The sequence below is a fragment of the Aptenodytes forsteri genome, unplaced genomic scaffold, assembly GCF_000699145.1.
Source record: "Aptenodytes forsteri isolate BGI_AS27 unplaced genomic scaffold, ASM69914v1 Scaffold88, whole genome shotgun sequence".
Taxonomy (NCBI): domain Eukaryota; kingdom Metazoa; phylum Chordata; class Aves; order Sphenisciformes; family Spheniscidae; genus Aptenodytes; species Aptenodytes forsteri.
The window spans coordinates 4,625,015-4,639,097 of record NW_008795948.1 but is presented as its reverse complement, the minus strand read 5'-3'; positions in this window follow the sequence as shown (position 1 = coordinate 4,639,097).

The following is a 14,083-nucleotide window of genomic DNA, read 5'->3' as shown; positions in this document are numbered from 1 at the left end:
AGACGTGTAGATGTGGCTCTTAGGGACGTGGTTTAGTGGTGGACTTGGCAGTGTTAGGGTGACAGTTGGACTTGATGATCTTAAGGGTCTTTTCCAACCTAAACAATTCTATGATTCGATGATTGCAAAAATGAAATGAAACTCCAAGTATTAGCAGCTTAATGATAATTTTTGCTGTTTAACTTCCTTGATTATTCTTGATTGTTGAAGCAGAAAAGGTTTTGAATGCTTCCAGTTTGCATGAAGTAATTTACATATTACAAAATTACTGAGCCCCTTTTTATCAGACAGTTTGGATCCTTTAGACAGTCATATGAAAAATAAAGCTCCAAAATTCGATGTCCTTTGATGGATAATAAAGGCTAACTCAGAGTCAATGAGTACTCTAATTGTTCAGCAACGCTGAAAAAAACCCCAGGTAACTGTACCTGGGTAAGAAAATGTCTTAAGAATTCAGAACCAAACTTCATTGAAATCAGTGGAAAGACTGAAAATTTCAAGACACTTGTGGTAAAGTCCTATGTACTTAATTCTAGTTAAATATTATTGAAAGCTTTGCCTTGAAATTCTTTCTGGTGTAATTTACACAGTAAACTTTCTGCAGTGGGAAAGCCTTTATAACCTTATAAACATATTGTGTGGTCTTAGAACGGTCCTTCAGACTTTGAATCTGACAATAGTTCCCCAACACCAGCCAAAACTGGGACAGTCAAACCTGAAAATTTCTGCTGCTTGCTATTGTTGTTTTTTTTTCCTGTTGGCATTTTGTGTTTTCAGAAATGTGTGGTATCTGGGTACATAGCAAAAACATTAGACAAGCATTGCAATGTACCTTATGTAATTGACAAAGAGAGTTTAGTGCAGCCATTAAATCTCACAGTCCCTAAAGGAGGCAGGATTAGGATGCAAGATGTACAGCCACTCTCTGACAGGATTGATGATACTCACATCCAACTCTGATCTTATTTGACTTCTGCTTATATGGCATTCAGTGTAATTTAAGGCTATATTCAGGCTTTAAATGTATCAGGTTACTAGAAATCTATTAAAAACAGTAGCCAGTGTCTTCATTTTTCAATCTGAACCCAAATGAATGTCCCACTTTCTCTCTCATCAGTTTTCTGAAGTAGGTCATGAAGTTCAGGAATGAAACTTCCAGCTCAGCAAATGGAGGTCTATTTGGAGAGAAAGCTAGAGCTGCCTCTTACACCATGATGTTATGACCTTCCACTTCCCACCCACTCCTGCAAAACTACCTTTAAACACTGGGATTTGGCAGGTTTCCCACCTTTTGGCCCAAGAACATGTCCAGCTGTACTCCAGCTATGTGTTGGAACAAAATCTGAGGGGTGAAATGAGGCCACACTACAGTCCCTCCAGAATTCATTGATTTGGAATACCAGGCCTCTGTACCTGCTGTTTATGTAACATAATTTTATGTAAAAGTATGTAAATTGCCCCCTAGTTCAGATGATGCTTTAAAAAAACTGATGGAGTCCAAAACAATCAAGAAAACCCGTCTCCAGAGTGCCTCTGAACACAGCCATGAACAACAACATCATCGTGCGGATCAGTATCTCTCACTCAAATTCTGCAGCCAACTGACAAAGCCTTTTATGAGACAGAATTTAAACTAAGTTTATCAGGCTTGGATTGAGGTAATTCAGCAGCATAAGATGTGCAATTGTACTTGCTTTTGTGAAATCACAACCTGCTTAAATGGCTACTAGCCTATTCCCAGGCACTTCAGTGGCCAGAGCTACGTACAGAATGAGCAGCATTTCAGATATTGCTCCATCATAACATGCTGAGATGTAGCTTAGGCAAGATCTTGTTTAATAACTTTGTTCCAGAACATTCTACTGGGTCCCTAAAATTAGTCCCAAATACCTGCCCATGTTCAAATATCTCCCTCTTGGCCAGGTTGCCCATCCATTGTCAGCTGCCCTTTTCTTATCCCATTGCCTCTTTTGCTTTACCAGCGGCACCAGTCTCACCCACCTGACACTACCTACATTAAAAACTGCAGGGTTGTCTCCACACTGGCCTTTACTCATCTCTCCAGGAAACTGCTGCACTCTTCAAGTCTCTGGTCCCATATGAAATCACTCAGTCAAGAGTAGGTTGATGGGTGAATGAACTTTGTTACTACCAACCGCAAGTGGACTTCACCAGAAGACAATCCAAAGAGTTCTAGGCATGGCCTTAAAATTTAGGGAGAATAACAAATGAAAGTATATGTGTCCCCCTTCTTTTTCTTAGGCTCTGATCCTGCAAAATGACCTTTGAGACCCTCCAAGAGGGTAACTCTAACTGCACAAAGCACAAAGATCAACCTTGCTAAGGTCACTGCTATGTTAGGGTCCTTTTTTTTGCCTTGTCCAGAGGAGATTTGAGGCTCACAAGTCTCTTAGAAGTTCTCTGGTTCAAGCCGTAGCAGCTCAGACAGCTCCCCGTTGTAATGCCCACATTTATGTGAGGTGATGGCTCACACAAAAAGAAGTGAGGGGACTGAGGATATTCATTTTTACGGGCAAAGGTGGTACCTTCGCATGTGTTTATGCAGAATCTAGCACTAGTCAGGGCTAGACTAGATTCTGCTAGAGCAGAATCAGGGCTCTAGTCCCGAATGAGATTTCCAAGTTATGCTGTAATACAAACAAACAATAATAACAGAGAATGGGTAAGGGTAAGGGGAGGAGGGGGAAGTTATGATTAATTTTTATCAGACTTCCTTCTCCTTTCCACAGAGCAGTTCAATGTGAAGTCAAAGTTCATTGACACGTTCTCTGTAGTCGGTGGGATGATTGTTTTATATTAGCCATTGACTTGGCCTGCATTGATCCTTGAGAATGTATTGCACAAATCATTTTGCACTAAACTGCTGAATCGATGAAGAAATCTCCTGGAAAATTTATATTAAAAGTCACTGTTTGCCTAAATGAGTTCCCTGTGCCCCATATTGAATATTTTGCTGATGAATTGAATGAGTTTAAATTTGAACATTGCAGACCCATTAAAGAATGAATTCTTAAATCAACTTCTGCCATTTATGATTGAAATGAGATTTCCCTTGCAATAGACTAGCTGTTATATAAATCAGTTGTGCATTTTATACTGTACCATAAACAAGATATAATTCTTTTAAATACACAACAGGTGCCTTAAATCTTTTGATGCATCTTGTATTTATCTGATGTTGATTTTAGTATATTTACACCAGGTAACTAACATGGGTTTATAATAGAATATACTTTCTGAAGGTTAAAGAAGCCATAATCTTTGTTTTTAAATGCAACTGAGTTTTAAGGGATTATAGTCTACATCACTGTTCACAGTTGAGATCAAAATTTAATCTAAAATAAATAATTGTCTTTTGCACTATAAAAAAGCAAACCATCTTGAGTAAGATTATGATTAGGGCAAATTTGACTTTTAGTGTGACATAGAGGAACATTTTTTCTGCTATCTAGTTTTTAATATTGCAGTGAATAGTTTAATTTCTTTCCTTTCCACTAGGACTCTCTCTCTCTCTCTCTCTCTCTCTCTCTCTCTCTGTGACCTCTATATTTACTGGCTCAGGTAAATGGCTCAAGCCGGTATCAAAATTAGTCCATGCACTGGTCCAGTTTTGAAGTTATCCCAGATACAGGACTTCCACTGATGGTTTGCTGGAATAACTGGTGTCAGATAAGCGGTTCTTCACTTTTTCCACAAATAACAACTTTTTACATAAATCACATACAGCATGAGAGATGGTTGTTTCTTACTCAAGCTCCATAAGGAGGTCATTGCTGGAGTTAGACTCGATCTCCTGATCTCACAGGATGTTCCCTGTGTTTCAGAGTTTGGACCAGGTGGATCTCAAAGGAGCAGTAAGTTCCAAATCACTGTCCTCTTCCACAGGGAACAGATTGAAGGGGACATAAACTGAGACTATGAGGGTCAAGTCAGCAGCTGGAGTAAATCAATGCATTTTATTTGATATCTAGGAATGGTGCCAGTGTGGGCTCTATGTACTCAATGATCTTAAAGGTCTTTTCCAACCTGAATTATTCTATGATTCTATGTTTCTATTCAGCAACTTTTGAACAGACAAAAATTGCCAAGAAATAATATGAGGAGCTTCAATGAGCTACAAGCGAGGAGTAGCAGCTTCATTGTGGATTAACAGGTGGGTAGATCTGGAGGTTAATTTGACATTATCTAGGATATCCTATCCTATCCTAGATAACGTGACATTTAGAAGTGCTCACAGTATAAAATACAAAAAAAAATGCCAGCCCCAGAGGAGGGACCATAATGAATATAAAACATTCAATAAAATCTGGAAGCCAAATGAGGAATGCATGTTTTCACAATCCATCACCTCAGGACAGCGTGTTTCTTCATTGGTGTTGCCTCAACCACACCCTACAAAGCAGTTCTGGGCTCTGATGCACATACAGAGGTGGGGCCTCCAGTCTAACCCTCCCCCAATGCTTGTCCTCATCTTCCCTGGCCCAGAGCGGAGCACACACTGGATTTGCCCCTGTGGGCTTACCCAGGCACCATGTCCCTGATGACAAGCCAAAGTCAAACTTCAAGGTATGCTGCAGCCACTTCTCCTCAGTTTGGATTTGACTTTTTTCCTACTAGTATGGCACTTTCCTTAGCCAAGCATGGAGAAGGTGTGGGTACAAGGTACTATGACTGTTCTTTGAAAAAGAAAACCTTCCTTATTTTTGTCCCATTCTTGCCAGTAACAGGGTTCAGAAGCAGCTTCCAAAGTAAAGATATCTTTAAATCACAGGTGTTGCAGAAGGGCTGGAATCGCTCACTTTAACCAGGTTGTAAAATCTCACTATTGAGGCCGTAGTAACTAATGTTTCATCCTGTGGCTTCTAATGTTTTCATGTCTCTGTGGGACTCTCTCGTCCAAGGACAAACATCAAGGGTTTTATAACTATCAGTTGATCATTTCTGCTAAAGTAGGGGAGGTGGATTCTCAGGAAGATAACAAAGGTGTTATCTCTATCCAGGGAGGATATAAAGGATATTGGGAAGATAACATCTAATTGAAGATTTAATTTTCCAAGTGTCAAATTGTTTTGATGACTAATTGATTTACATAGACCAAATTCATTCACAAAGCAAATATTTTTTAGATCTTTCTCCCTGTCTTCTTCTGTGGCAGCAAATAGGAACTGCTGTTCATTTTCCTAAAAAAAAAAAAAAAAGATAGGCTAGGATTGGCATGGAAGATGTTACTGAGTTTTAGCTCTTTATCTTCTAGACATAGACCATAGCAGGTTGCTAATGTCAGTAAAGGTGTGATTTAGGGATCCAAGCCCAAGACTAGGAGCCAGAAAAGGTCAGGATCTAATTGCTCTGCCTTGGTGCTGAGAGACCAAGAAAAGGAAGAAAACATGATGGCCTCAGGCAAAGCTGTTGCACAAGACCTCTTTGGCTCCATTTAAAAGAGGGATAATGGTGTTTAGTTGTTTCCCTCAGAGGGATATTGTAAGGATTAATTAGTTAATGCTGGCAAAATGCTGTGAAGGTCAAAAATAATATGTAGTGAGAATGCAGGATGAAGTGGTGTGGAAGATTAATTGAGATACGTTTAGACTAGCTTTAAAAGTGAGATGTGACAGAAACATCAGTGAATCCTGCTGTAGTGAAACTTTTTTTCACCTACCTCAACAAGTTGTTCTGGTTTTAGTGACAGCATTTTCAAAGCAGTTTCACCAAAGTCTTTTTAACAGAAATTCATTTTCAAATCCCTCTGCTGGTAACACTGGGCCACTTTTCAAGGGCCTGGTCAGAGGCAAAGGCATTTCTTCTTTCTCCATTTCTCTCATCCTTATCCTTTAATTCCTGAGGCCTGATTAATGATACACTTCTCCAAAAGGACTGTGTTGAGAGCATCATTGGCACTAGCAGGGGTAAATTTGGATCCAGTGCCCTGCTCATCCCCCACCTGCCAAGAGAGTTCCCAATCTGCTAGACAACAGGTTCATCTGGGTTGATCAGTGCAACCTGTCTTCTTCTGGCCAGTGGCATAGGTTCAGAGTGAAGGATTTGGAGTGGCCCTCTCTAAATGTTTCTCTGAGATGATGGAAACAGAGACATAAATGCCTTGGAGCAATAAAGACATATCACTACAGTCCATGGTTCAGTCTCTAGGTCTTCAGGAAGGGCAGATTTCAGGTTTACCTTCTCTTCAATCTTTCCCTTTTGGGAAGAGAAAGACAACTCAGCCAGGACATTGCAGATGTCCATCTTGGGTTATGAGGAACCTAGCCGTTCTCAGACAGGATACCAGAGCCAGATACCTCAAACTTAAGTGTTGCCAGTCAGCTGCACCTTTTCTAGCAGGCGCTGTTATCTTAGACCTGTATGCCATCCTTGTGTGCTGTATGGATCATCTCAGCTGAGCTCAGCTGCACGGAGGGGTCAGATGCTTGGTGATGGCTTGGTGTTTGTTCCATGAAAGTTCTGCTGTCATTTTTTTTTGTTCAGCTATTTTGTTTTGGGGCAAAACACTGGTGTGGAGATGCTTCAGTAGAAGGAAAACCTCCTTTGTGCATGTTGGTAGCACCACTCTTGCTTTGCTGCTCTGAAAGATGCGGATGAGACCGTAGCCCTGTACCCAAGATCTGCAATGCTGTTTCCGCTCTATGGTCTGAGCACTGAAGCAATGTAATTTTGCAAGGGCCAGAAAAGGACCCACTTGGGTAATGTCCTTCCTTATGTCAATGTGCAGGCACACAGTACAATTGACAGTCCTGCCTAGATGAAAATAAATATGGTTCAGAATATGTTTATATATATTAAGCTTTCAGTAAAAGCAGATTTGAGCCTTATCCTGAAAAATGATGAGGATGGTTTTCTAAATACCTTCAATTTTGAAACTTTGAGAGAAAACACTAACAAGTATTTGAATTTTTCAGACAGGGAGTTCTCTGAAAACTTTCAAACATCAAAATATTTTTATGGAATTTGATCATTCTCTGAAAATTTTAAATACCACTACTAGACTTTAAAAAATATGTTGTATGTTATTAATTATGTTATGAATTTTGAAAGCTGTGTATTTAGGTGATCCTGCAGAATTTTATCCAAATTCTGCTTCCCTTTTGCCAACAATTGCTCATCCTCTATCATTCAGTAAATTGTATAATTATGCTACTAATGACATTTCACACTATAGGTGCAAAAGTAATTTTAAAATGTTGATTTATTTTTCACTGCACATGTTGTGAACATATTAATGGTCACACAGGAAATTAATTTTCCATGTATGTGCGTTAGTAGGCAGAACCAGTGTGGTTTACTTTTGCACGTTTTCATTTTCATCTTCATTGTCTTGTTCTTGCTAAAATATTGTCATGTCTGGGCATCACCTCTGTCAAAAGAATATTCCCATTTTCATTGTTGTAAAGGAATACATTAAAACATTTGTGCTCTTTCACAGATCTCTGAATGAATCATTTCATGTATTAATATTACAGATCTTTAGCATTTGTCTTTTAAATTTTTGTTAGCATGCACAAAAATTTAACTTCATAGTGTTTCATTTTAGCTTTAAAAGAACACAGTTCTCAAAAAATAATGAAACAAGCATTTTCAGTTTTTTATTAACAATTTATAAAACTTTTTTCCTGTATTTGTCCAAATGTATTTGTCCAAAAACCCTAAATACAACTGCAGCTTTAAAAACCATTTTCATGAGAATTGTTAGGCTGAGAAAAATAAAAATGATGCCTTTATCTGGAGCCAGACTTGATGTAATTGGACATCATGACGTCTTCTTCATGTAGCTATACCTTTTCCCTTAAACTATAATTTATTGTATACCTAATGTCTTGGCCAACAAATAATACCAAGTGTACCAGCAGATGGTGTGGATGGAGATCAGCTGCGATTGGCTTGAGGCCACCACACTCATTCCATTTGTAACCAAAGAGCTACTTCAGCTGCGGGTTTCTTAGGAGAAAGCTTAGCAAATCAACATGCTTGTCCCACTGATGTTTGTAAAATTGTTGCTCGTACATCAGCTTGTGTGTTTTAGTTCAGACTATGCATTTTCTTTTTGCTTGCATTTTTCAATGCTCTTTTATATTGGATAAATGCCAGAGCAGGGTAAGTGTAACAGTATCTCAGTGTGACGCTGTCCTCAGTCAAATAAAACACACGTTTTTTTGTGAGTTTGAAGAAAATTTTCAGTTGTGTTTTCACTTTCTGAATGCTAATGAAGAAAGAACATGTCTTTTGAGAAGGTGTGGCTGACAGATAATTGCTTTCACAGGATAAACCTAGTATATTTCCTTTTACTATTTAACATTTCAAATCATTTTACATATACAGAACGTTTGTGTCTAATTGGATGAAGGATCTTAATTCTTATTACAAAAAAAATACTGTTAAATTGATATTACTTCATTGATTTTAATAAAGCCTTTGAAGATCTGAGAACAAAGGGGCCTATTGGTTCTTTAATTAGTAAAGGATTTATTCAATAAGTTATCGGACAAGTTAATTTACAGGACTTAATTTTGCTATTGAAAGGTTTAGCCTCCTTCCCTCCAAAATTGGGACGATGGACCATTCCAATACTGTGAAGGTGATGACCTTGTGATAACCCGTGTGTTCATCAGTCAAATTACTGTCCCCAGTAATGATAATGCCAAAGCTCTGGAACACTGGGGCAGCTAATCTGTATTCAAATTACACTCAATGAAACAGCAAGCACAATTCGAGTAATAACTCACTAGCACTGAGAGGTGAAGGGAGATGTTCAGACCCCTTCATGCAGATTGGACATTATCATACATTTCTTAGGTGTTGGACAGGTCTGCATGAGAGGGTTGTTAATGAAAATATCAATCAAAAACTCTGCTAACTTAATGGTCAATTTAAATTAATTAATTGGAAAGGAAAAAGTTGAGAAGGACAGCATTGATTGTTTAGCTCAAAGCAGTTGGCAGGCTAGGAGAACGAGGTTGCCCAAATAAGACAACGTTTCCTATGTCAGCTGATGCCGCGTGTAAAATCTTGAGTCTGAAAAGATGGGGAAAAATAGTAGGATGCTGTAATTTGAACACTTTGATACTTTGAATCATGGTTCACTAGGTTTGGGGATGGGGTGCTGAATGTAATGGTATAATATCAGCCTTGGGAAGGAAATCTACAGGAGGGGTGGAAATGGGTCAGTATGCACCAGCTGAGGATTCGACCCTCACTTTGCGGTCACATGTAGGAATCCTTTCATTCTTGCCTTGTTTTTTATCCTCACAGCTTGTAATTTCTAGCTCAGAACATGTTTGTTACTTGTACCTAAAAGGCTCTGGAGGTCAGTGGAGGACTCCTGTTGATTTAGGGGAGTGAGAATTTCAGCCTGCATCTGCAACGGGGCTCCTCATCAGCAAACCTGTGTTTCAAGAAAACATTTAATGCCTGGAAGTATTTATAAGCATTTTCTTATTAATGTGGAAGGAAAAGGATCTGATGTTTTGTGAAGCTGATGTAATGTCTTTGGGATGAATAAAGTATTAAAACTATATTTTTACTGTATATTTTGAAAATAAATACTTTAAATGAAGATAATTCCTACACCCACGTCTATACTTATACCTACATGTATAATTAAATATCAGCAAAATTTTACAAGAAAAAAAAGTCCAGGAGATTTTAAAATACATTTTGTTCATTGCATAAGCAAAGGTTATAGCAATTTGGTGTGGGAACCTTCAAATCAAATCAAGACCTTGTATCAGATTCCTGTGTTTTGTACCCAAAACTCAACATTGGTTTTGAGCTCAGTGCTAAGGAAATACAGCAAGGTTTGCTAAATTAATGAGCTTTTAGCTGTCTAAAGCACAATCCAAACTTCCTACTACCTGCATTGGGTTGTGATGTGGGTGCAATCTAAGACCTTAGGATCCAAAATATTTTTGGAGATCCTGGGAAATCAAAAACTGTTACTCCAAAACATTTTTATCCAAACGCTCTGTCTTGTCTTCAGCCAACTATTTTGTTTTGGTTATAATTTGTTTCCTAATTCTGCTGTTTCTAAATCACACATTTTAATTTGCATCAGAGCAGATATAGACATCAACCCCAAGTATAAAGCAGCGGGAAATAAATGTGAGACATAAAATGAAATGTGGATGCAGCAGCTTTACTGTGGAAAGAGTCTGACAGGCAGCACTGGGGATGGTTCTGATGTTATTATTATAATTCTTTTTATTATTACAAAAAGGATGGGAACAGTAAATTGGCCTAATGAGACAGAAAGGAACCAAAATAAAACAATTAGCCACTAAACACAATATGGTGATTATATATTTAAGCAAATGACAACAAGTGGAGCAGTACATGACACATTATAAGGGAAATAAAGACACTGGTATGACTTTCTATTCCTTCTTTTGCTTCTCCACATATCCTTTTCCCAAAGCAGTATTAAAATGATAATAAGGGACTCAAATAAATGCATTCTCAGCTAAATGTAACTTGGTCCTCAGTAGGGGACCCCTAGACCCTTCAGGGGCAGGTCTCCAACCAGATTTCATACCTGACTTCTAGAAAATGCTTATCCTAATGGATAAACAGTGGATCAGGGCTGCACTGCTACTGAATACGCTGAAAAGAAAATTTACCAAGGCTCAAAAAGCCCAAACAAACCATGGCTGTATTAAGACAATTGCAGTCCCCCAAAATCTTCCCACTGTCACAATGTAAATCTTGTTCATCTTCAGAAGCACTGAGGCACGTTTTTAGTTCTATAGGGTAGTTAGGACTCACCTTTTGAAAGCTATCTCGGAGAATATTTCACCCAGGTCCCAAAAGAAAATGGTAGGTGAAAACCGCTCTGACACTGGAAGGGCAAGCAGCGCACCAAGCAAAGCCCACGGTGGCACAGCTTTTTCAGTGGAGCAACTCAGCACAGCCCAGACCTGATGATTCTGCAGTTTAAAGATGTGCCTGGTTGAATAGACTTCTTTCTTGCTGGACTGTGTTAACATAATGGCTGCACAGCTAAAATGTAATCTCAATAAATGGTTGCTGTTTGCAAACGCCCTAGCTTTGTTTTCAGGTCTAATCTCCCACCAAAGACATTCAGCGTGGCTTTGACTACTCACCACCCTGACAGCAGTTGAACCCCTCTGGGCATGGTTCTTCCAACCCTAACATTCAACCTATACAACCCCTCCATACAGCTGTGGTTATATCCCTACGGGGTTATATAACAGCTACAGAAGATCTTTATCTAGAGGTATATCAGGGGCCTTTATATGGTTTTAACTAAGTCTACCCCTGCATATACTAGTCTGTCACATGGTGTACTTGAAGAAGCACGTTTATGGCGGGATGAAACACATGTTGAAGAACATTAATGAAGAGTAGGGCAGAAAATATGTGCAAAAATATGGCTACTTCGTCCCAGCTCTGCCTCAGTTTTCTCATTTAAGAGGTAAAGATAATAACCAGACACGAGAAAGTTTTCACTTCTAATCCCAACACTGATTCTTTCTGTGGTTTTGGACAAGCTACTTAGACTGACCACATTGTTTCACCATCTCCAGAAGGGAAATAGCAACATCCAATGCACCCACCCAGGGGATGTCCAGAACTCTTCCCAGCACTAGCTTTCCTGTGTGCAGAATGAGGATTGGAGAAATCTGCCCCTGCATTGCCTGAGCAGTGTCTTGCTTGGGGGAATGGATTCCCCAGCATGTCCCAGGAGCCTTAAGGTTGAAGAAATTAGGATTGTCTATGGGATCTAGTGATAGGTGCCAGATTTCCCCTTTGGCATGAGGGTAATGCAAAAATGTGTATGAACTATTTTTAGTTGGGCTATAAAGAGGGAATTAAGCTATCAGAGGATATAATTAGAACACAGCCACCATTCTAAATTTGGGGATTAGATACTATACCCATGTAATTAATCAGGCCGAATGAAGTCATCTTGGAGTGTAATTATATGGACTGTTTTATTATCCTTCTGGCTCAGGGTAACAGATTCTGTGAGGAGTACTTGTGAAGGGCAGAATGGTGCCATGGTTGGAGCGAGTCAGGAAACAGTCTTCGGCACTACTGAAGATGCTGAGGGTCTCAGCCCAGCAGGGACTTAGCCTTGTAGCTCTAAGATCAGCCACAGCTGGGCCAGTCCTAGCCTGTGCCTCTGTGTACTATGCTGGAAGCCTCTCCTTAGGCTCCATAAAAATCTTCAGCCCCGGTTTTGCAGAGCCTTACACAATCTTAACATTACTCAGCACAGAAACCAAAGCAGACACAAAAGTTGTTAAAAAAAGATGGCCTTTGCTATGCAGGACCCGGCCATGAGCAGAAAGTATTACTACTATTTTATTTTCTTGCAAATAACAATAAAATATTACACTGACTGCAAGCTTGATGTGAGAGCTAGTAATATTATTGTTCTTGTAGTATTTAGTTTGCTTGTATTTTCTCTTGATTCCAGATGGATTTTAATTTTACGTATGGTAGCTACACAGTGTGCATGTAAAAGCTTTAATAAATCTGCTTGTTCAAAGTGAAATAGGCATTTTGTATTATGAGACTGCCTTGCTCCAAAACAAATCCACATTATGAGAGTAGTGGATTTAACTAATTGTCCTCCAAGCAGCTCCTATGGGAAATGAAATGTTGTCTATGTTAATAGTGCCTCCAACAGGGATCAGTCAGGATCAGCAAAAGCATGGTATCACGTGCTTTAGTATTGTATTGTTTACCAGCTGGCAGGAGGATAATTTACATAAAATCATTATCACTTGCTTTAGGGTAAGTACCATCATAAAAGCTGGTATCTGAACTGAGTCCAAAATCCCGATATGTGACTACTGTTGAATTTCTAGAGGAAAGCAGTTTGATATTCAGATCCCAGAAATCAAGCTTTGGATTTCGCTCTGGGTGAGATCCTGAAGTGTGAGGGATCTGTTTTCCAGACTAAACCCTGATGCAGTTGTTCATGTGAGATATTACACTAATAGACGCTTTTCAGACACCATGTGAGATATTACACTAATAGACGCTTTCAGACACTTCTATTCTATTCTGTTCTATTCTATTCTATTCTATTCTATTCTGTTCTGTTCTGTTCTATTCTATTCTATTCTTCTCTAGAAGCCAGCAATATCTACTATTATTAGCAGCAATATTAATTAGATTATTACAAATGATAATAATACCTACAACATGTTGTTCAAACATGTGAGAGCAAATACCTAAAATAGTTCAGATGAGCTGTGCTCTAGAAATGCCTTGCAGACTGCAAGGGGAGCCTAGTGTTACGAGCTGAGGTGTAGATGTCCACGTGGTTTCTGTTTAAAGGTAGGTGGCATGAGTCCAGCCCTTAGTGCTTCAGTTTTTCACCGTAAATTGAGAAAAACACTGCCATGTGTGAACTTTGACATGGAGAGACCAAGATAGGAGAAAAGGCTGGGTCATTCCCTCTACCTACTCAGTGCTCATTTTCAGCAGGGAGAAGGTAGTAGCATAGCTGGAAAGATTGCTCCAGGACTGCTGGCTCTGGCAAAGGTTGTTTTATCTATTTTAGAAAAAGGCCAGCTAGTAAGTTTACTTTGTTTGCATGGTTGGCCCTTCTCACTGAGTGATGCAAAGAAGTGTCAGGGCACTGGAAGGCTTGTTTTCATTAATGACATAATTATAGGCAAGGAAAACTGATGGAGACATTGTTAATTAAGAAATTCTCTGGCATTGCCATGAGAATTGCCTGACCAATGTTGAAGCAGTGTGATGGGGACCTGCAGGGTTGCACCAACATAACGTAGCTGCAAAGCCTTGCAAAAACAACCCAAAAATGTTCAGGGTGGCTCCAGAGATAACCAACCAAGACTTCTGTAGGTATGATCCTACCGGAGGCCAGTGTAGTGCTCTTGCCTAAAGCCAGTGGTCTCTACCCATGGGACTGTCGTGGTTTAACCTCAGCCGGCAACTGAGCACCACACAACTGCCCGCTCACTCCCCCCTCCCTGGTGGGATGGGGGAGAGAATTGGAAGAGTAAAAGTGAGAAAACTCGTGGGTTGGGATAAAACCAGTTTAATAATTGAAATA